Source organism: Colletes latitarsis, chromosome 8 (genome assembly GCF_051014445.1).
Source record: "Colletes latitarsis isolate SP2378_abdomen chromosome 8, iyColLati1, whole genome shotgun sequence".
NCBI lineage: Eukaryota > Metazoa > Arthropoda > Insecta > Hymenoptera > Colletidae > Colletes > Colletes latitarsis.
The window spans coordinates 16,165,132-16,190,911 of NC_135141.1; the positions used below are offsets into that span (position 1 = coordinate 16,165,132).

Sequence of the window (25,780 nt, forward strand, 5' to 3'; positions counted from 1 at the left end):
CAAAACGAGGAAGCTAACGTCAGGCTTCGAAAGTGAAAATGATAAAACAAAATTTTTAAAAGTTCATACTTTATGTTTTGAAAGCCAAGTGCAAAAATAACTAACTGTAAGTCGCAGAAATATTATTGATAATTCCAATATAACACTTGTTCCATTGATTTAAATTATAAAATAAAGAGTAAAATTACAAAGTCACAATTTTATTCTGCTTTATAAATATGCGTGTAACAAGGTATCTTCGTCTTTTAAAATTAATATTTTCAATATTTCGTTGTTTAAACCAATAATAATTTTGTGTGAATGGAAAACATTAATAGATAAATCTTTTCATTTCACAATACATATAGCTATTAGGCAGTATTAACTGCAATTAGAAAAGTATAACTTATACAATTATTTTACTATCCAATAGTTGGACAGTGAAGACAATTCATGAGTGGATAGTCTACACACCATTTTAAAAACATTTTTGTGCTTAAATATTCATAATTATAATTAATTAATTCCGTTTAATGTACGAACTCGAATTTATTCTATAATTCTTATTAATTTCTACTATATCCTCAAGTTCAATATTTACAGTATTCACAAGTAGAGTAAATAAATATTTTTAAAAATTCCTTAACTTTATAATAGCCTTAAAATAAGAATTATTGAATTTAATATCATCAGTAAGAGAATAAATTATTTATGTAAATGTGTATAATCTATTATTTTTATTAATAACTGTAATGTAACTTCCTATGTAAATCACTAATGTTTTTTTTTCTGAAATTAATGCAAAACACTATAAAATGCCATATAGTTTTTCAAATCGTAATTCTCGCAACATTTAGTTTGAATTCTCATAGCTGATAGCACTGCTATCTTATTCCATTCTGAATCGATAACTTTGGATGTGTCACCAAAACGATAAAGAGTCAGAAAGTCCATTTAATGGCTATCCTATACATTGCCTACGATAATAGTTTAATGCTTAAATTGATAACCTATTTACAAAGGAAACGTACATTGAAATGGTATAGGCATCTAGCGGTGATTGCACAAACTACACTTAAAGCTTAATCGCAAACTATTTTCTGAAACTGTTCGTTTCAATCTTAATCGCTAATAATACAAGTTTTATATTCTACTCTGATTCGATAACGTTGTATTCAACATTGCTACGGTAAGAGGGCTCCAGTACAGATGTGTATGTTCTGTCACATTGTATATAACTCTGAGGCACATCGAGTCATGTGACAGTCTTCCGTTAAATGCTAAAGTTTAAATCATGTTTACGTATACTTGTCGATCTTGATCTTGATCCATAACCTTTTTTTGATACCTGTAATTCGTTAATGACGTCGTTACATACGTATAATCCCGAAAATAAATGTTGAAATTTTGATACCCTGTGATTGCTCTCTGTCTACACTGATGTAAAATGAACGCTGATTCCGATAACACTAAATTCTACGCTAAATATGAAACTGATAAATGTTTATTCAACATATTGGATTCGATCGTTGGGTGTTTATCTCTTTCGAATTCTTGTGTATCGAGATATCACTAACATTGCTACTTCTCTGATGTTTAGGCAACGTGTCAGCTTTCGTAGATTTCTTTATATAGAAGTTTAACGTTGTTACTGGTAGAGTGATAATTGGCGTTACTAGAAACCGAAGACCGGCCATATTTCGAAAATGGCGGCGTGCGGGAGTAGACGAACGAAGCGCCACCGGTGTTCGGGTTTGTTCGTGAACCGGCGACTTCTTACGGGGTGTACGGGGTCTACGGGACTCGAAGCACGGAGCCCCGCCCTGCCGCCCGCCAGAGCCGTGAAGCAGCAGCAGTAGCAGCAACAGCAGCTCCGCTCGCTTCGTGTAGTAGTTTTTATTCATGAAAACAATCGCCTGAACGCCGGTGTCGTTCGACTGGTCGTAACGTAACGCCGGATACGTTGTGCCCGTGTTCGTGTCCTTCGATAGCACGCAGTGACTAGGTTAACCTTAAAAGAAGTGACGGTTGCGGTGGTGTCGTGAGATAGTCCCGTGGTGGAAAGAGACTCGTCTCGGTCGTTAGGCGTCGTCATTGTCGTCGTCGAGTGAGTTTTCGCTCTGTTCGTCGAGACGGTGTTTCGAGACGGAGACGTGTGAAAAGGAAAGTGCACAGTCATCGATGTGAGAGATCGAGGCTAGGAAGAAGGCCCGCCGCAGCAGGAGGGAGAGAGCGAGAGAGGTGCCGTTCGTGGAACAGAGAGGCCGATACATCGAGCCGGGAATTTTGGCAATCGTAGCTCCGTTAGGGAGCTCCAGGTACGATAACGATCGTTTCAGTTTCATCGACGATATTTCGCCCTTGTTGCATTTTCGTTCGGGCATAAAACGCCTTTATAGCGGCGGCCCTGGTCGGCCCTTCGACTCGATACGAGCAGCAAACATGGCGGCCACCTAGGCTACGCTGTCAAATTTTCCTGTTCCGTCATCGCGGTTATTTTAACACCCGAGACTGTATTTCACCCGATTGGTTGTCCCACGATAATATTTGACAGTGTTCCGGTTGGAAATATTTTCAGCACGGATGCGAGGTATCTCGAAGATCGAACATTTTATCGACTCCATTCGTGAGTCAGAACATGACGGTAATGAGATTCTTCCTGCTTAAGCTGGACTTTCCTCGTTCAAGAATTTTCACGACGTAAAAGGAACCGAGAGATGGAAGCTGTTAACGAGCGTAGCAAGCGGTCACAGAATTATTGCGCGGCGAACCGCCTTTTAACAGAAGCTCTGGTTGGCTGGTGATATCTAAGATTACTGCAAATTTACATAGGGGATCAATAGCCATTAATTCACGGTGCGAGCGTCGGTATTTCATTATCTGTTAATGCTCGCCTGCGTTTCGTATTTATTAGCTTGGTGCTCGCCAAGTGTCGGTTTTCCGAAGTTACAATTTTCCTGTTCACGATAGCGTAGAATAAACGATCTTTTAACTGTTAAATTCTCATATATCGTCGTATACTATATACTACATAGCAAGAGATTCCAAACGTGCTGTTTATCATTTTCTCTTATACTACATGAATAATCAACATGTTCGAGTGATTTTCATTGTGAGCTCGAATGGTATAAATCGCATTACATACACGATATGGTAAATACGCATCGAGGACAACAATTTTATCGTATCTTTCTATTAATAGCCTCTTAAATATTTACGTGATTTTTTAACAGAACGTTAAGAACAAACAAGAGATTGATTATTAATATCCTACCGCGTATTTTATATAACAACATTTTAATAATACTATGTACTCACCGAAATAACGAAAGTACATAGTACGATCGTTATAAAATCTTTAAAAGTATTATATTATATACATATTTCGTGCTTCTAACTATGACTATGTTTAATTTTTCATTTTAGGTCACGTATCGGCATCACTTGTCACGATTCTTAATTATTCCAAAGAATTCTGCTAAATTGACGTGACTCGCGGCCTGAAATTAACGACAAGATGTCGGGAAATAATTTTACCGTGACACGGTGTTGTTGTCGTTTATCCAACTACGAGCGTGTCTGTGTTGAGTTATCTCACGACACGGCGAGTGCAATAAAAGGTGTCTTGCATAATATGCGACGAGGCCGAAATTTGCGCGAAAACAAACCATCGGTATCGGCAGCGCGGCGCCGCGCCGCTTTTGCAAAAACGTGAATCCGCCGGATAAAAATACCGCCGAGCCTCTTTGTACATCTAGTACACGTGTTCTCCAAAAATATGACACTTTCATCATCGGGTACGTTTCATAATTATTGCTCGGGGCTACGTATCGGACGACCACCGATGACTTTGGTTGACGATTATTAATCGTGCGCCCAAATATACCCTCGCTCTCATATTTTTATTACAAAAATATGTAACGTTCCGAAGAGTTGCAATAAAATTACAAGCATTGTAATTCAAGGTTTACCGTGTACACCGGTCTTTTCAAAGTAAAAGGCGCAACCTTGGGGGAGGAGTCTTACAATCCAAAAGGATCGCGAAAGAAAATTTTATTATATCTCATTTAATAAGTACTTCCATTTTTACACTTATATTATAGAAATATATTACTTGCATTTTTATGATTTTTTGTTCCGTATCACTATATAATTTATTTATTAATGCTCTTTCAAAATGATTCGTAATATTAATTTAACCGTAACGAATATATTTTGTCTTTAAATCTTGTACGCAAAAATTCTTTTTTTTAGGGGCGTGGGCACCTTTCGAAACGATTGGAAATTACTAGTGTACAGAGTGTCGAGTTCTTGAGAACCACGAAAACAATGTTCCGGTCCTGGAGTCAATTTAAAAGCGATCGATAGCGAAAGGGATGCAAACGACCAGAATTGCACGTAATGTGTCTGCTTTCGTTATCGTTGCGGTACTCTTCATGGACTTCTGCGGCTACATTATTTACTTTGTCAATGAGTCACACAGAGAAAATGTACGACAAAGGCAATGAAACAGCCGAGTACAACGCTGGATCTTCCAGCGTTACCCAACGACTTAGCCAATGATTCTTAATAAAATGTTCTGCTTCGAAAATGCTGCGATACCAGGCATTGACGTGTTCGTAAAATAATCGCCATTGCAGTTTTTATACATTTATAATTTTCTTTTGTTCTATAATTGGTTCTGCTTCGCGAACCAAAATTAAACCTGATGTCCAGCCCAGCGCATCCGCAGCAACATTCTATATTTATCTATCTGGCTATTTGTAAACAGTACGGTATAGCATTGCGTGGAGTCGAATGTTCTTTGACATTTCATAGAAGTACCAAGATACGTAATTGTCTCGAACGATCGAGCTCCGGTGATTTCTCATGAAATCGATTAACCCGGAGAAAGGGTTGGCTGCTATGCAGATAAAACAATGCGATCGTGTCGGTTCGAATACTGACAAAGTAGAAAAAAGACGGCTAGCCAGAGCACGACGAGCTCCGCGTCGCGATTGGCCGACCAATTGCCGCGGCAGCTGTCTTAATCGTCTTTAATTGGTTCGAAATATAAAGTCGTCGCAGTCTCGAAGACAAGTGGTGTCTTCTGCTCGATTGCCGACGTTCCACTCGAGAGATGCGCCGACGATAGTATCTTTTATCGATGCCTGCACCTTTGATTGGGCAGAAATCGATTGCGTTCGACCGCAAGTGACTCACAGATTTAGCAGATAGCCGCGAAATCGTGGAGGGCAAAAAGAGTATCATTAACGATCGATGGATGAAATCGAGGGTCATTTCAACAATCCAAAATATACTATTGCGTAATCTTTTTTTCTTAATTGAGAACTGTACTTTTGATTAGTTCAAAAAAATTTCCTTTTCGTGTATATAACTCTGTATAATTTTTTAAATGGTCCTAGACGATCAGCAAAACCTTTTCTTTTGTTAAAACCGTGATTACTCTAGATTTAGATATATCGATTCCATTAACAATTTTAATAAAAACCTACATTTGTTTAGTGGTTTAACAAGTGTAATTACAGAATTAGCCGCTTGTAAATTAGTTGTTAAAATTTCAACGTAGTACCCTTGTATAATATTTGATATATATCGGTCTCGTTTTTCTCATTTACTGGGGGAAAAATTCGATAAAATTTATTTAACGTTGAGCAGGAGTGCCGAACATGTTCTGAGTAATATTGCGAAGTATGCACTTTGTTTTCTTAAACGATAGGCGCAAACGTAATTCGCAACTGTGATAATGCTCAGCAAATACTGTAGAATTCACTGTGTGCAAATAATGCTTATCTTGCGTTCGGGCTAGTCAAAATCCTCGGTGATAACAGCGTGCGTTGCGTAGGTGAGACGTCTTTTCGATGGAAAACACGATCTCTAATGATGATCGCGTTTCATAGGACGGTTAGTAGGTCGCCAGCTACTTAGCCAACGCGAAAGCAATGCCAATGATGTATTCCACTAGCAAACCCCTGTTCCCTTCCTTCCTGTCACCTTCCAACCCTCCTCTCCATTTGTGGGGTCACGTCCTGTTACACGTTCCCCTCGTTCGCCATAGGTTGTCCCTTCTTCTGCTTGTTCAATTCTACCAGCTAGTAGGAAACGAGCCAGCGAGAGAAAGGGTTGTTGATTTTAAAGGCACAAGTAGCGTCGACTGCTCGAGTTCAAGTTGAACTCCAGGCGACGAAGTTACCAAGTTGTTGAATTATTCTTGGAAGGTTTAAAGAGTTTGTTTCTCGAGTTTCTGGATCGTTAACGCAACTATTTTCTTGTAAATTTTGTCGGTGGCCCGTGAGGATGCGAAGAAATTTGATCGCTGAAAGAATACAGTAGTTTGAATCGGTACAAGGCTTTAATTGAATGTGAAAATTAAGAAGTCAATTTGCCATTAATTTGCAAGCATTAACAGCGAAATTAAGTGGAATATAACAGCCAAAGCAGCGATAGTGACCGGATTTAGGACGATCGAGCAACCATATCTCTTTTTACAAGAATCTAATTTCCTCTAAGTTGGTCCACGAGCCTTCTGGATTCTTGGATAATCCAAACATTCAAGTGCTCGCTTCGCTCCCTTCCCCTGACGTCACAATGATTCGTAAAAATAGCGAAACGGTCTGTTCGCGGCTTAATTTCTTAACACGGTCCTGCATCCTCGTGATACCGTCGATGCCATCGAAATCGAATTTGTTCCACGATACATTTTCTGCTCTCTCGACTGTCGTTGATTAGTCGTCAATCCTTTGCGCTCTCAGATTTTTTTCAATATAAACGACCAACAATTTTAAGGCAATTTTATGGTATCTTCAGCCCCCCTCCCCAAACTGTATAAATGCTTGTAATTAGAATTTTATTCGTTAATTCAATTTGTGTTTCTATAAATAAAACTTAACCGGAATTGTGGTGCAGTGAAGCGCAAAGGGTCAAATTTAACACCGTACCAAGAATTGCGCGTTCAAGCAGACGCTAAACCCCAACAAATATTTCCTTAAAAACTAATTGTAAATTGGCGATATTTAATAACGAGCTAAATACGTATCATAGAAGGGGAATCTATCGACGAGATATTGTTGAAATTGTGCAGATCATGGGAAGAAAATCCCAATAGGAGAAGTCCCGTATTCAGGTTACTTTTTGACGTCACGATACGCCTTCTGACGTCATTCACCTGCCGTCGTCTCTCCGCAATGTATCGGCCGTCCCACTCTGCCTCGCTTGGAATTCGTCAACCCTATTCGACCTCTCTTCGCCTCTCTATCCTTTCATCCTAATATCTCACCGTGAGTATATGTTAGAGACTAAGGGGAATGCACGAATTTTGGGTTGCTTCGTTACCCTGAGTGGTCGTGTTTCAGCTCTAGGGAATCTTGATCGTCTTGATCTATAGGCACGCGCACGCGTCCATATTAGTGGGCGAAGATCCGTATACAGGATGTTTGGCCACTCCTGGGAAAAATTTTAAAGGCAGATTCTAGAGGCCAAAATAAAAGGAAAATCAAGAACACCAATTTCTTGATGGAGGCTTCGTTAAAAAGTTATTAACGTTTCAAGTTCCGCCCTTTCTGAATTTTTTTCTCGAAAGTGCGCAGGATTGCAGGGGTGTGTCTATTCACCAAAGATTATTGTAATTGATCCCCGCAACCGAAAATAATTTTTTCAAAATGTTTTAAAATTTTTCTTTTTCGTCGAAAAGTTTGTCCACCTATTTGAATTTTTTTTCTCGAAAGTGGGTAGGATTTCGGGGGTATGTGTAATGACCAAAAATGATTGCAATCGACCCTTGCAAACGAACATAATTTTTTTAGAACGATTTGAAAAATTTTAATTTCGTCGAAAAATTTCAGCACCTATTTGAATTTTTTTTCTCGAAAGTGCGTAGGATTTCGGGGGTATGTGTAATGACCAAAAATGATTGCAATCGACCCTTGCAAACGAACATAATTTTTTTAGAACGATTTGAAAAATTTTAATTTCGTCGAAAAATTTCAGCACCTATTTGAATTTTTTTTCTCGAAAGTGCGTAGGATTTCGGGGGTATGTGTAATGACCAAAAATGATTGCAATCGACCCTTGCAACTGAACATAATTATTTTAGAACGATTTGAAAAATTTTAATTTCGTCGAAAAATTTCAGCACCTATTTCAATTTTTTTTCTCGAAAGTGGGTAGGATTTCGGGGGTATGTGTAATGACCAAAAATGATTGCAATCGACCCTTGCAAACGAACATAATTTTTTTAGAACGATTTGAAAAATTTTAATTTCGTCGAAAAATTTCAGCACCTATTTGAATTTTTTTTCTCGAAAGTGGGTAGGATTTCGGGGGTATGTGTAATGACCAAAAATGATTGCAATTGACCCTTGCAACTGAACATAATTTTTTTAGAACGATTTGAAAAAATTTTTTTTCGCCGAAAAATTTGTCCACTTTCCTGAATTTTTTTCTCGAAAGTGGGTAGGATTTCGAGGGTATGTGTAATGACCAAAAATGATTGTAATCGACCCTTGCAACTGAACATATTTTTTTTAGAACGATTTGAAAAATTTTAAGTTCGTCGAAAAATTTCAGCACCTATTTGAATTTTTTTTCTCGAAAGTGCGTAGGATTTCGGGGGTATGTGTAATGACCAAAAATGATTGCAATTGACCCTTGCAACTGAACATAATTTTTTTAGAACGATTTGAAAAAATTTTTTTTCGCCGAAAAATTTGTCCACTTTCCTGAATTTTTTTCTCGAAAGTGGGTAGGATTTCGAGGGTATGTGTAATGACCAAAAATGATTGTAATCGACCCTTGCAACTGAACATAATTTTTTTAGAACGATTTGAAAAATTTTAAGTTCGTCGAAAAATTTCAGCACCTATTTGAATTTTTTTTCTCGAAAGTGCGTAGGATTTCGGGGGTATGTGTAATGACCAAAAATGATTGTAATTGACACTTGCAACTGAACATAATTTTTTTAGAACGATTTGAAAAAATTTTTTTTCGCCGAAAAATTTCAGCACCTATTTGAATTTTTTTTCTCGAAAGTGCGTAGGATTTCGGGGGTATGTGTAATGACCAAAAATGATTGTAATTGATCCCCGCAACCGAAAATAATTTTTTCAAAATGTTTTAAAATTTCTCTTTTTCGTCGAAAAGTTTGTCCACCTTCCTGAATTTTTTTCTCGAAAGTGCGTAGGATTTCGGGGGTATGTGTAGTGACCAAAAATGATTGTAATCGGCCCTTGCAACTGAACATAATTTTTTCAGAACGATTTGAAAAATTTTTTTTTTCGCCGAAAAATTTCAGCACCTATTTGAATTTTTTTTCTCGAAAGTGGGTAGGATTTCGGTGGTATGTGTAATGACCAAAAATGATTGTAATCGACCCTTGCAACTGAACATAATTTTTTTAGAACGATGTGAAAATTTCTTTTTTCGTAGAAAAATTTCAGCACCTTCTATTGGGTCGTCCAGTATGTTCGTGCCGAGTTTTGTACTACAACTTAAAGCAATATTTTAGATACATAATGGAATTTTATGAAAAACAGTAAATCTCTTCTTATTCGACAGCTCCCTCTTATTTTGACAAAGCCATTGTATCGTCGTCAGAAAACTTCTTTGATTGTTTATTGAAATGTAGTTCAATGCTTTTTATTAAAGTGTTCATATTTTCAAATTGTTTACTCACTAATAAGTCTGGAGATTGTTTTATTTTATTTCTTATGAGGTTTGGTTTTATTATATTCTAACAAAAATATTTATACAATTGGACCCAAGCACAATCAAAAAAATTTTGTTCCATAAGCCAGCGTGGATTCCATAAGTTGAGCTTTGATACTATAGCTGTTTGTTTCAAATTTCTATGAATTGTTGATATTAGTATGTTTAAAATTTCAGAAATCCTCTGAACTTGCACATTTTGTTTGTTTTCTATTAAATTACAAATTTTATCCTCGTCAATTTCAGAATATCGAACGGAACGAACTTATGGGACGACCTAATAGAATTTTTTTCTAAAAAGTGCGTAGGATTTCGGGGGTATGTGTATTCATCAAAAATGATTCTAATTGATCTCTGCAACGAAACGTAATTTTTTCAGAATGATTTGAAATTTTTTAATAACTTTTTAACGAAGCCTCAGTCAAGAAATTGATATTCTTGATTTTCGTGCTATTTTGGTTTCTAGAGTCTCCCGTTAGAATTTTTCCCAGGGTTGGCCGAACACCCTGTATGTATACCGGGGATAATATTTTTCTTAAGAGAAAGCATCGATCGAATACGCGTTACCCCTCCACCAGATATATATCCCCTCGCCCCTTGCTGTAGGGGACAAATGACTTCAGCTTTCAAAGGTGATTTCTTCTATCAAAGTCGATTTGTGTCTTTACACTCTCTTCTATAGCGATCGATTTTTGCACACAGCAGATAAAAATAGTATTTAATTTATGTCACTCCGTGTAAATGGTACATATAATAATTTATACTACTCCGTCTAAACAGTATTAAATTAATATTACTTCGTCTAGAGTAATAAATAATCGCCGTTAATAATTATTGAGGTGTAATCGACGCGGCACTGAACTTTATGCACATAAAAAAACACTAATGTATAGCTATTTATTCAATCGTTATTGTTCTTTTTCATTTTTTTCTTTTAAATATATAATGATAAATAAAACCAACCTTAAAGGACAATCTGAAGGACAACACATCGACCCAAAATTTACTACAGTACCTCAAAACGACTAAATTGTACAACAAGCTTTAATAATGTATTCTCCGAGTCGCTAATAACCCTTAGCGGTTGATGCGACTTTAAACAACAAATATAATAATAAAAAAAATTAGTAAAAATTTATATCAAGTTACAGAAGCATCGAAATTCTACGTCTCATAAAAAAGTTGTGTCATAAACTTGATAACCTTTAAGTAAGAATTCTATTTCTGTGATCCTTGTTTATAATTAAACGTTAATTAGTTGGTTACGATTTGATTCGCTTGATTACGACAGTAGCATCGATCTTAGGCAAATTAATCGCGAAAATGATCGTTACGCTGTTTCTTCTGTTACAAAAGAAACAAACATATTTTCTGTCGTCAATTTTTTCACTCGGTCGACCTAAGCTTCCACAAACATTGATGTTTCGTTGGAATTAGAATCGTTATTAAACATTTGTAATTTTGGAGTAGAATGTATTAATGAAACGAGCTGTAGAGTTTCAAAATTTGATGGAGAAAGTGCAAAAATTACATTTAAAAACCTCATTTTTATAAGTTGCGTCGTCGAATCTGATTTTTTCACTTTTTTAGTTAAACTTTGATACACTATATCTCCGGCTCTTTTCGTCATAGAGAATTCCGCAGGTTCTCATTTTTTCGTAGAAAAATAATTACAAAAAAATTACTTCACCTTTTTGCGAAATTCTGCATAGCTTTGGAGATATATACAGAGTTTGTGAAAATGTTCTCTTATTTATTTTTTGTTATGTCTTGTAAACTCGTTTCTACACACTGAAATACGCGAAATTCGTATCTATGTACACTCATTAACGTTATAAAACATCTACGTCTAATTATTGCATCTTTTTAAAGCTTGAGGACTGGTATGTACACAGGAAATGGGTTAAGTGAGTTTTTCTATTTCAACTTTCAAGAAAATTGCCTTTTTCCTTTGCATTTCTCGGAAGCTCTATGCGTTGAAAATATGTTTCTAAATTGTAATTCGAAAAAATTTACGAAGTTATGGGAATTGAAATGTAATCGAAAGAGCTTGCTTAAAGATTTAACAGTAAAGTGGCGTGGTTTATTTTTTGGTATCCTTCGTCGCATTCAGCGAAGGTCGTGCTGCGATCAAACTAATCACTGAATTTGAGTAGCGAACTTTATTGCAGTATATACAATTGCTTGCGCGAATGAAACCGTTGCTTGCCGCGGTGCCCAACTTTAACGTCGCTTTTCTCAAAACTTCTCAGTCCAAGCTGGCGTCCTTAAAAACTCCCAACACTAGTGAACCAATCTTCATGAAAGGGTATAGCCGAATAAGGGGGTCAAATGTGCCTCCAAACCGAATTGAACGAATGATGGGTCATTCGATAGCTTATCCAAAAAAAACCATATGTGCAAATTTTTAACTTGAAATCTCGACCGTGGGGGTAGTAATGGGGTGAAAACGAAAATCATGTTTCTGAACAATTTCTCTTAACCTATTGAGTAAAAAAATGTAAAAAAATTCAGAGACACTTCGGGTACTGGGATACATATTTTGGGAGATTTTCAGATTTTTTGATCGAAGAACCAGGTAGTAAAAAATAAAAAACCGCAAAAAATGCCGAAAAATGCCAATTACGTATCGAAGGAGGCCCGGAACTACTTTTATACTTTTACAGTAAACACGTATTGCTATTACTATTATTCTCAATTTTTTTCAGATTTTTCATTTTGGTGCGCCGCAGTGAAAAAAAATAAAAACCGATTTTTTCCTCATTTTCTGCGTATTAGAGTAACTTACACGTTGAATTTTTATGCATTCTTCAATATGCGAGTGTTTTGTACACTGTTTAATGTTTCTACACTAAGCAAAATTACATAACAATTGAAAGAAATAAAATAAACCAACCGTTGAGCGCAACGTATCCTAAAAAATCAACGATATTTTCAACGGCGTCGTTGGCGCAACGTTAGAGTGTTCGACTGTGGAACCGCTGGAAGTTTTTTTACCGTAGGTTCGAGTCTCTCTTTGGGACTTAGTATTTTTTTTTCAAATTCTGACTATATAACAATGGTTTATATTTATTTATAAATATTCTAAAGGCATTTTACAAATATTTTAACCTGAAATATGTATAAATATAATTTTGGAGCGTCTTTGCGTCCTTATTTTTTTTGTCAACCACGATTATTGTTTAACATCTCTTAAACTGAACTTAATGTGAAATGTTAGTTTTCAAATCTCTTACCTTTGACTATTGTGAATGGATTAGAACAGAAGATTCTATACTGGCTTACTATTACTTCTTCTCCCCCTTCGATCAAGCAGATCTTTCCTTTTTTTTCTTTTTCTTTGATAAATATGAATGTTTGCTACAGAGTAACTTGCTAAAGAGTGACTAATAACGAAAAATAATCTTACGAAAAAAACGATTCCTAATAACTACAATGTACCAGAAAACTGTGTCATAAACCGAATTCTCAAATCACTTTGGATTTTAACAGTATATTAAATATTGCTATAGTTTAACAATATGTATCCTTAATTTTTTTGAAGTTATTTTTAAATGATGTGGAGATAAGAAAATCATCCTACGCAAAAATCGCTCCAAAATTATATTTATACATATTTCAGGTTAAAATATTTGTAAAATGCCTTTAGAATATTTATAAATAAATATAAACCATTGTTATATAGTTAGAATTTGGGAAAAAAAATTCTAAGTCCCAAAGAGAGACTCGAACCTACGATAAAAAAACTTCCAGCGGTTCCACAGTCGGACACTTTAACGCTGCGCCAACGACCCTGTTGAAAACATCGTTAATTTTTTAGGATATGTTGCGCTCAACGATTGGTTTATTTTATTACTTTCAATTGTTATGTAATTTTGCTTAGTGTAGAAACATTAAACAGTGTACAAAACACTCGTATATTGAAGAATGCATAAAAATTCAACGTGTAAGTTACTCTAATACGCAGAAAATGAGGAAAAAATCGGTTTTTATTTTTTTTCACTGCGGCGCACCAAAATGAAAAATCTGAAAAAAATTGAGAATAATAGTAATAGCAATACGTGTTTACTGTAAAAGTATAAAAGTAGTTCCGGGCCTCCTTCAATACGTAATTGGCATTTTTCGGCATTTTTTGCGGTTTTTTATTTTTTACTACCTGGTTCTTCGATCAAAAAATCTGAAAATCTCCCAAAATATGTATCCCAGTACCCGAAGTGTCTCTGAATTTTTTTACATTTTTTTACTCAATAGGTTAAGAGAAATTGTTCAAAAACATGATTTTCGTTTTCACCCCATTACTACCCCCACGGTCGAGATTTCAAGTTAAAAATTTGCACACATGGTTTTTTTTTGATGAGCTATCGAATGACCCATCATTCGTTCAATTCGGTTTGGGGGCACATTTGACCCCCTTATTCGGCTATACCCTTTAGCACACCTAGAAACCAAGTGTGTGTCTTAATCACATTTTTTCTATGTAAAATTAACTTTTTCCCCTCTAAAATTTATTTTTAGGAAACCAAAAAACTACAAGAGGTAACCATCAATGGCTGTGGTATTTCTTTGCACACTAATTAAATTTTAAAACCTAGGGGCACAAAGATAGTGTGCTTTTTTCTCTGAAGCACCTGTAATAATATATTTTTTCAATAAATTAATACTTCATTATGAAAAAATATACGTTTCCTTGAAATATGCAAAATTTCAGGAAGCTGTTGCCAATAATATTTGAATAAAACATTCAGAAAGAAGTGCCTTTGCAAATACTTGGGAGTAGAAGACCATAGAAGTCGATCGAGTTTCTTTTTCGCAGTGACAATACAGTTTCAACTCTAGCTGCATTTACTTAATACTGATTCTTAGTGGACACGCGTGAAACGCGGCAAGATTAGTTTCGTTTCATGGGCTTGCCATGATGGCGAGTACAATTTATGTCCGTCTTTGCAATCGATGCTTTCAAAGGGAAAAGGCGTCGAACAAAACGAACAAGTGTTTCTCTTTGCGGTGCAGTTTGCAGATTGATTGATAGATCGATCGGCTTTGCGTCACGGCTTATTTGAGGCGAACGTGTTCTTTATACGCGTCCTATTCCGAGAGTGTGTGCCAAAAGTCCAAGACTCGCATGGAGAGTGTTTCCTTAGAAATGTCGAATATCCGCGTGGTGGATTTCGCAATTCGGGACTGCAAGTGCCGATCGTAACCGATCGTGGAATTTGTTGGTGCGATCAGAAGCAGTTCTCAGCCTTTACTTTTGCTGATCTTGCTCAAATTGGCAAGACGTTTATTAACACGACTAAAAGCTAGGCACTTCGTATTACTACTGGAAGCTGATCCTCTCCGATTCTACGCGTTTCAAAAGTAGGTCGTGGTGATGTGAATTGCAGTCATCAGCTGTAATACTAGTATATCATTCTTTAGACAGAACCAGCACACAGTAACGAAGTAGCTTTATCTAAGAATACTTTGTAATTAATATCGTTAGTATCCATTCGATCATCTTTTGTATTCAATTATCCGTCACGCGTGCGATCGAACATTTTTAGAATTAGTTGAAATATTCGAACGATGTTATATTTTCCAAAATGGTATTCTACAACGTTAATTGAAATCCGAAATACGTTCAGCAGGTGATTTTTTTTTTCTTTTTCTTTTCATGTTTCTCGAAACTGTGACGCTTGATGAGAAAATAAGACGTGCAAAATTTCAGTACGATTGGATAAGAACCCGTGCAGCATTTGAGTTAAAGTTGTTAACTTTTATTGGTTTCACGTTTCGAACATAAATGTGTTTCACTATTACAGAAGTATCAATAAATATTTATTAATAAAAGCATAATTCCTTAGATGTATAACATCAACATTTGTGTATGACTTTTTTAAATTAAACTCTTGAGGGTTGAGACCGACTACATGACATCTTGCTTGAGGGTGCCTTTCTGAATGTCTTTCTGTGTTCGTAATTGCACTACCTTTTTTCATTTTCTACATGCATATATTATAAGCAGGTAAATTAAGATATTAAAGACTCGAGTAAGATCTTTACCTGTTACGATACCTCTAAAAATGGCGACACTAGATAAAACATTTCTTCGTACGGCCCTGACTATGGTCTAGGGCCCTTAGCTGCTCGTATTTCTGTCAAATCACTTGTTTCGGGAGCTGAAACGTGTAAACTTTGACACCTACTTGAGTTTACGACCTCGCTATATCGTGGCCCGGACTATACCTCTGTGTACTGTAACGTGAATCAGACTAAAACACTTCTTATGTATGTTACAGTTAGAATACTGTAGTAAATGTATACATTTACTGAGGATTTTAGTCAAAGTAAACACTGACACATGTAATCCAACTTTAACTATACAGGGTGTACGGACCCTCCTGGGAAAAATTCAATGGGAGATTCTAGAGGCCAAAATAAGACGAAAATCAAGAATATTAACTTCTTGACTGAGGCTTTATTAATAAGTTATTAAAAAATTTCAAATCATTTTGAAATAATTATTTTTGGATGTGGGGATCAATTACAATCATTTTTGGTGAATACACATATCCCTGAAATTCTACTCATTTTCGAGAAAAAAATTCGAGTAGACACTGAAATTTTTAGACGAAGTTAAAAAATTTCAAATCATGCTAAAAAAAATTATATTTAGTTACAGGGATCAATTACAAGCATCTTTGGTGAATAGACATACCCCCGAAATCCTACGCACTTTCGAGAAAAAAATTCGAGTAAGTGTTGAAAGTTTTGGGTGAAAAAAAAGACTTTCGAATCGTCTTGGAAAAATTATTTTTAGTTGCAGGGGCCAATTGTAAGCATTTTTGGTCAACAGACATACCCCCGAAATCCTACTCAGTTTAGAGAAAAAAAATCGGGTAGGTGTTGAAATTTTTTGGCAGAAAAAAAAATTTTTCAAATCGTTTTAAAAAAATTATTTTCGGTTGCAAGAGCCGATCGCAATCACATTTGGTCATTACACATACCCCCGAAATTCTACGCATTTTCGAAAAAAAAATTCGAGTAAGTGCTGAAAGTTTTGGGTGAAAAAAAAGACTTTCGAATCGTCTTGGAAAAATTATTTTTAGTTGCAGGGGCCAATTGTAAGCATTTTTGGTCAACAGACATACCCCTGAAATCCTACTCAGTTTAGAGAAAAAAATTCCTTACCGAAAATCTAATTTGAGGCCAAAAATGGTTCCCCAACATTTCATGCAAATCTTTAAAACGTCATAACTCCTGAACGGATTGGACGATTTTAATGTTTAAAAAAGCAAACTACGCGTATTTAGATGAAGAATATGTAGAAATTGCAAAAATATTCGGAAAGTTGATCCTTGACCCCGTAAACTGAGAAAAACCCAATAAAAATGGTCCAATTTTTAAACAGCCATAACTCCTACAATAGTGAATATATTTTAATGAAACCTTTTTCTGAAGTAGAGCTCGTGGATACCTACAAAAATGTATTAGACAACTTCCCCAAAGAGTGTCAACAAAAATTACTAAAAATCGTAAACGAATTTAAAAAAAAAATCGACAAGGGGTAGATGCCTGAATTTTTCGGCGAAATTGAAAAGTTTCAAATGGCTCGAAAAAATTATTTTTATCTGTGGGAGTCAATTACGATCACTTTTGGTGAATACACATACTTCCGAAATCCTACGCACTTTCGAGAAAAAAATTCGAGTAAGTGCTGAAAGTTTTGGGTGAAAAAAAAAGACTTTCGAATCGTCTTGGAAAAATTATTTTTAGTTGCAGGGGCCAATTGTAAGCATTTTTGATCAACAGACATACCCCCGAAATCCTACTCAGTTTAGAGAAAAAAATTCCTTACCGAAAATCTAATTTGAGGCCAAAATGGTTCCCCAACATTTCATGCAAATCTTTAAAACGTCATAACTCCTGAACGGATTGAACGATTTTAATGTTTAAAGAAGCAAACTACGCGTATTTAGATGAAGAATATGTAGAAATTGCAAAAATATTCGGAAAGTTGATCCTTGACCCCGTAAACTGAGAAAAACCCAATAAAAATGGTCCAATTTTTAAACAGCCATAACTCCTACAATAGTGAATATATTTCAATGAAATTTTTTTCTGAAGTAGAGCTCATGGGTACCTACAAAAAAGTATTAGACAACTTTTCTGTAGAGTGTCAAACAAATTTATTAAAAATGAAAATCAAATTTCTAAGAAAAATCGACAGGAGGCTGCCTAAATTTTTCGGCGAAAAAAAAAATTTGCAATCGTTCTGGAAAAATTATTTTCGGTTGCGGGAATCAATTACAATAATTTTTGGTGAATAGACCTACCCCTGAAATCCTACCCATTTTCTAGAAAAAAATTCAGTATGGGCGAAACTTTAAACGTTAACTTTTGAACGAAGCCTCCATTAACAAATTAGTGTTCTTGATTTTTGTCTTATTTTGGCTTCTAGAATCTCCCATTAAAATTTTTGCCAGGTGTGGCCGAACACCCTGTATACTAGTGAATATATGTATACTAAGTATGCAGCTTTACCTACACATAAATATTAATAGATAATTCGTACAAATTTATGAATTTCATAGTAATTATATATAGTTTCGTAAGTGTTCTTTTTACATTTAGAGAACCAAAACAGACCACTAGATTTTAACCGTTTTTATCATGTTTTCATTCCTGGTCAGAGTTATAGTGAATCAACGCCATTAATTAATACCTACCTTAATTCTTTATCATGAATGAAAAGACGAATATATTCGATAAATGGTTAAAAACTAAATCAAGGTTAGACTTGGAATATATTTCGAGTAACGAATGTAAATAAATTGCTGCGCGTTGGAATTTGTTCGTTGCACATTCGAATAAAATTTTGCTCATTTGTGTGAATAATATTCCACCAAAACGATGAGAGTTATTAAATGCGATGATATATGTATACTTTTACATTTTGTAAACAGTCAGTGTATACGTTCACTAGTGAAAGTATTGTTACTTATGCGCATGTGTGCTTTAACCGGTGAAAGTAGTGAATGTATGCATTCACTTATTCACGCATTGGCTGTGCCATATACAAAACTTGATTACATCTTATTTTCTAATAATCACGTAAGCAACTGTTAGCAGAAATTATAACTATGAACACAGTATTATTAAACCTGAATTTCATACAGGATAAAATACTACAATTCACTAGTAACAAATTTGAAAAACATTTAAACACCTGAAATGCATGGGTTTCTGTATACATATCCAGAATTTGGCACCTTGAAGTGTTATGGACGACATAATGTACAGTAAAAAACGTGAGCTAACTTAAAGTTCCGTCCGCAAAGGATTAATAAATAGTCACTAATAAGTTAACGTTTTCATTATCCAATCAGTCTAGAATTTAGTAAGAATTATTTTCTCACCAAGTGTGATAATTTTGGAATGTACAACAGAAAGAGGGGGTCATTTTTCTATTCGAGAATTACCATATCAATCGTAAGAAACTCGATTTCGTATCAATATTTCTGTGCATTTGAAAAACAGCGTTCGCAAAGAATGAGAGTACAGACATTGATGCTATCGTCGTTAGTTAAAGTGCAACGATTAACTTGTCTCGTAGAGAAGAAGTATGGGAACAATGGCCGGATCGGTGGAACACAAAGACTGTCGAAGTGCCGTTTCTCCAATACCCAGGAGCAGTTCTCTCGAAAGGGAAAACTCCTCGAGATATCGAAACACGGTGGATAGGTAAACAGAGGCTTATAGCAAAAACAGGGATATAGTTGACCTACTCGTTGGAACCGATTCTTGGCAGGTGCAGCTCTCCAACAGGCGTCCAACGACAACCGTCGGCACGTTGTATATTAGGTAGACCTTTGGTGGCTTCTCCCATTCTTTCACGCAGCTGTAAAGACCGTTGGGCCGTGCCAGGGACTTGGTCGAAGTACACACTTGGTGTGAGGTACTTGGCAGCCTCGCGGTTGTATACACCCGGCTCGAGACAGATGGGAAGTGCGAGAGATAGATAGATAGATAGAGAAAGACAGAGGCACTGTGAGAGAGAGAGAGAGAGATCGTATTGGACGTTGACCCGCGTGGTTCAACTGTTGCTCCCATTCGTGCATCCGGGAACGCGTGTAGGAAGGCCTAGGGATCCCGATGATAGAGAAGTCCTCTGTTAGATGGGTCCACGATTCGTGCAGATATTACATGAGAATCGTTCTCTGCGTTTTCCTTGATAAGGGTGATAAGCGGAATCTAGGTCGAACGCGTTAGGATGAAGTTTTTCTATGTTGAATCTCGTAAACGCGTTCTACTTCGTTAATTACACATTCCTCGGATTCTTTTCTGCCTATGAAGATTGAGTGTCAAGAATATACGTTTGCAGATTTCTATGCACTACTTACAAGGGGAGGTCACGACTTGTCAACCTGGGATTTGAACGAAATTTGGCAGAGTTGTAGGGGCTGGTGTCCAAACGCAATCTGTAAAATACTAGACGTTTATGGCCAGCCGTTTGTTTAAAAAATGGCTGTAAAGTGTAAAGTTTCGAAGTCGTCGGATCGACGTTTTTTTTTTTTTAAATTGTAGGTCTCAACGAGGGGAACGCAAAAGTCCAATACATTTTTGCCGTAACATCAATAGTTTAAACAAAAATTTAAGTTTTTGTAACGAAACAAAAATTGCATATGTACCGTGTAGTTTAACCGTGCTTTCAACAGCCATGACAGCCGTAGAGTTAACGTCGAGGAATTCGGCCCAGAAAACTCGGGTTCGGTCCCCGGAATTTTAGAGCATTTTGTTTTGTTCTTTTTTTCGCTTATTTTTGAATTTTTATTTATTTTTAATTTCAATTTTTAATATTATGAAAAAAGTTGGCTGTTACAAATAAATAAAATACTGTTATGGTTATAAATGTTTATTTTCACACATATTTTCATCTCACGTATAAATAAATACAAAAATTAGATAAGTATTTCATACGAGTTTTACAAGGCATTGTATGATTTTTATCACGAAAACAAGAAAAACAAAATGGTTTCATACAGCAAGGGCATGTTATAAATGCTTGTTCTGTACAGCATTTTTTATTTTTTAGGTCGTGTGGAAAACATACAAAAAACTCGTATGAAATACTTATTTAATTTTTGTATTTATTAATACGTGAGATGTAAATATGTGTGAAAATAAACATTTATAACCATAACAGTATTTTATTTATTTGTAACAGCCAACTTTTTTCATAATATTAAAAATTGAAATTAAAAATAAATAAAAATTCAAAAATAAGCGAAAAAAGGAACAAAACAAAATGCTCTAAAATTCCGGGGACCGAACCCGAGTTTTCCGGGCCGAATTCCTCGACGCTAACTCTACGGCTGTTGAAAGCACGGTCAAACTACACGGTACATATGCAATTTTTGTTTCGTTACAAAAACTTAAATTTTTGTTTAAACTATTGATGTTACGGCAAAAATGTATTGGACTTTTGTGTTCCCCTCGTTGAGACCTACAATTTTTTTTTTAAAAAAAAAACGTTGATCCGACGACTTCGAAACTTTACACTTTACAGCCATTTTTTAAACAAACGGCTGGCCATAAACGTCTAGTATTTTACAGATTGCGTTTGGACACCAGCCCCTACAACTCTGCCAAATTTCGTTCAAATCCCAGGTTGACAGGTCGTGACCTCCCCTTGTTAGAGACACTATCGGGGTTTGTTTGTGTATTTTATTTTCTCCTCTATTATCGAACACTACGGTGATCCATAAGTTCTTTCGTTTTGTTTCAGTATTCATATTTGCATAACTTTTCTAATCGAAATATTTCATTTATATGGATGATATCGCGAAATTCTCTTTTATATTCTATGTTACTTTCGATCAAAAATATTTGAAGGAATCGTGTTTGAAAGTACTTTTAAGACATCTGCCGGTAACAAGAAATCGAACCAACAACGGCGAAAGAATTATGCGAATTCTAAGGTGAATGGAGAGACAGAGAGTTTTTATATATTTTTTGTTATATTTACTATATTATTTTGAAATATAATAATATTTACATTAAATAGTAATCGTCATTTGTTGCTAGTATATTTTCAGTAAAAAAAAGAAGGAGAAGTATTGCTATCAACCCTCCAATTCCGTTATTTCTCATTTATGAATATTTTGATACAAAATAGTTCATCAAATATTCAGAAAATTCGATATAGAAAAAATATCCAAGTCTTTAAGAGCTTAGTACTCGACGAGAGAAATTCACTAAATGCAAAACAAATACAAAAGTATTTTTGAAATGACAATAACCGAGAGATTTCTCTAAAAGTAAAAATAAACTATAAAATAGAAAAATACGGTCGTGTGTACACAAATTCAAAAGCAAGAAATTAATTTTCATCCTTTTTCTTCTGTGGTCCTAAATTTTTGATTAAAAGTTTGGAATATTAAAAGCAAGAAAATTGTATGCTTTCTGAATTAATGCTGGTAAAGTTCTCTAACAACGTTATTATTTCTTTTCAGAAGATATGTTAGTTTTCCGTAACTAAATTGTTCCGAGATTGTTTCTTTGCAAGGGTGGTCGATACACAATACCAGTCGCTCAGAAATTAATAGAATTTTAGAAGCGCCTGATGGGCCGCAACAAGCGATGATATCCCTAATTCCAAGTAACACATCGAAGAACCGCTCAAAATTGATTCTAATTTTGAACCGACATGCGAAGGACGATGATACTCTGCTCAAAATAATTTCAAAATTTTATCTACAAAATTAATCGAATATTGTTCAAAAATATTTAATCCTTTATTAGAAGTTCTTGTTGTTTTATCCCTATTACTCGTAAGTAGAAAGTTAAATGTCATTTCATTTTTGGTTAGAACATATTTCATTCGGATAGTACATAATGTTGGTAAAATGGTAAACGATGTTTTAAATTTAATATATGTTTCTGTCTACTAACTACAATTGTTGAATAACTGCCAGACAATGCACAATATAAGAACAATTCAAATATCATTAATCATTTTATCAACATTATTTGCTACTGCCTTCAAGTTTATTTATAACAATCACATAATATCTAATATAACTTCCCACTTGTCGAATACTGCACATTTAGCATCATATCCACAAATATTCTCCATAGTCACTGTGTTTGAAATTTCATAGTGTAAATAAAAATAGTGGCTTTGAAATTACAACAAAATTTATTTCCTTCTTTGTCTATTGTCATAATTTTTACCGTAACCTAAATAGTATAAAATTAGTTATTTCCAGTTTTAACTTGTCATAGTCACGGACACGTGTCCAATTATTATTATCTATACAAAAAATTGTCAGGAAAGTATATACTACTAGTACGTACAGATAAAACAATTGCGTCTCGTGAATTTTTATTACTGTGAGTTTTGAGTTTTACATTTTTACTTCATTTGTATTATGAGTTTCTTCTAAATTTGTATATATGGCGGTTGTTTACTTGCTAATGGTAAATATTTTAAGAAATGATTCGACAGAGAAAAATAAGAAATATTTCAGGCTTTATTTCCGAATTATTAATTACTGATAATACGCGAAAAAATTACGATTTCTTTCAAAAAATTTATTTTACCTTTTTATGTAAAATGTAATTCTCTTTAATGTGTTTTTAAATATTTTTAAAAATATTTTAAAATAAATTACATACAAGGGGCAATTATCATTAATATATACAATATAACATTTAAATATAAGTTTCATTTAAACACATTCAGCTGTTTAAACATAATCAAATTAACAGCCGTGCAATCATGCGTACATACGTACATATAAAAAATATTTTCTGTTTGTATTAGTCGAAACATGATCAGGGAGCCTTACATAGTGTTTACCCGTAAACAAAATTTTCTCGAAGTTTTTCTTAAGCACGATACTTTCTTTATAAAGTGGAAAGTAAAAAAGCCTCAACGCAATTTCATTATTCTCGATTTTCTTCTTATTTTGACCTATACGGTCATGTTTTTGATCTCCTAAAATATTTACCACCAGTGGGTAAACACATTGTATACATTACACCATGTAGGTATTAGATGTCTGAAGAGGATTGCGAAGGACAGTCAAAACGTTAAGTGCTTTTTCCCAAAGATATAAAATATTTCTTTCGTTGCTCAAACGAGAACACAAAATACTGCATTACAAGAAATAGTATATCCTTTGGTAAACAACAATTTTTTAACGTTTGAGTATAGCTGCTACTAATTTCTTATTGTTAATGACAAAATTTTTTTACTAATTACAAACAGTTTTATTTTGTTTTTGATTACTTCAGATGCTCAGTTTTGTTGTACAGAAAATAATATACACTGAACAGTTGCCACTTTTCAGTAGAAAACTGCAAGTTTATTTTGTAAAATATTAAGATACTTAATTTTGTTATAATTATATCGATAAATTCCATATTGTTATCTTCATTAATTACTATACAACCTCCTCAGTATCGATGCTTTATCGTTAAAACTGTTTTATTTTTATTGTATTTTATATTTGTCTTTCATCCATATAATACTTTTATTATTCGGATTAAATAAATTAACTTTTACTTTACCAAAAAACATTACACTGTTTCAGAAACATGGAAAATAATTTATATATTTTTTTATGCAAATTCTAAGTATTTTAATGGATTTTGTTTTAGAAATGTTAGGTTTTTTTAATTTTGTTCTTTGATTATAACCCTTATATTATCGTGTAAGATTCGGTGAACAATTTTCGATGGTACAGGCTGTTTATCGAGGATTATAGAAAAAACTAATTAAGTGAAAATCGCAACAGCTAATAACTAATCTTTTAAGCAAAGAAAAATAACATTGCAGGAAATTCCAGAAACTAGTGCATCTAATCCCGTTCGAGTTAATATTGAACGAAAGTCTCCATTGGATACGAGTTGATCTAATGTGCTAGGTATTTCTAGCGATGACAGTGTTTTTAGGCCAGCTTTTCACAAACATACGCGTTTATTTTTAAGTGACAAATAATAGTTGCATTCTATTTTCTACCTTTTGAAATGTGTACAGCTACAGAGTCTACTTTTTTATTTATATTCGATTTTCAACTCTTTGAAATATATTTAATTCCAAATTTAATTTTGATTAGAAATTCGGAAAGAATTTTATCCAAGTACAGTTAAATATATACATATGTTAAAACCTTACATGTTCTTTGGTTTTATAAATAGTCATTTTTTTTTATTTTTATTTTATAAAGCTATAAATGGCATATATCCTCTATTTTGTCATAATTAATATCTGATTTTGCCCAATTTTTTTCTTCTTTTTATACAATGTTCTTTGTGAAGTAATAGTATAGTAAAGTATCTAAAGAACTACTAATGTTATCTAATTTGTAATATCCCAAATAAGAGGGGCGAGTGACCAGTTAACAAATCACGCTCGTGACATGTAATTTTGACATTTTCGACTCAGTCTTCGAAATAAAAAAATGTCAGTGTATAAATATTTTTCAGCAAGTATTCAATCGTTGCATCATGATTAATATATGTATAAAATTCTAGAGTAAATTATTTAATCTGTTTACAGTTTAATTTTATGGTTTGGTGTCAATTTTGTGATCATTTCGAGAATACAAAATGTAATATGAAATATTAAATGTCAATGGCGTGTTGCGAATTCAGAATACCGAAGATGAATGTAATTAGAAATATTCCAAAACATAGCAATGCTTTCCTGCAACGTGAATTACAGTAAAGACAAAATAGGAGAAAAATGAGTGCTGTGTGAAATGTGGGTACATTGTAAATGGGCTGGTTATGACTTTGAAAGTTACACTTTTGACTACCGGAAATAAATTTTAGGACTTAATTTTATTATCTACTTAGGTTTTTAATTTTATTAAGGTTATTTGGAGTATCATTATTCCAAATGCATCTTTAAAAAGTCGCCCCTTTATGATATTATGCAATTTTATTTATTTCTATCCCCTACTGTAATTTTATATTCATCCTAACCAAACCAGTATTTCAAATATGCTGTATTTCCTCTTGATTGTAAAACGGTGATAGGCGATCTCATAGAGTGTAAAAAGAACTTTGCTACGTGTGGAATTCAGTATTATTAAAATCAGCATAGGAT

General features: G+C 34.4%; 1 protein-coding gene across 1 annotated transcript in view; it reads left to right on the top strand.

The window, feature by feature from the left end:
* Positions 1 to 1,796: 1,796 nt before the first annotated feature.
* Gbeta13f (guanine nucleotide-binding protein subunit beta-1) overlaps positions 1,797 to 25,780 on the top strand; it is a 35,203-nt gene continuing 11,219 nt past the window's right edge. The window contains exon 1 of the mRNA XM_076772081.1: positions 1,797 to 2,297. The gene's annotated coding sequence lies outside the window, so the exon portion shown is untranslated. The remainder of the gene's footprint in view (positions 2,298 to 25,780) is intronic.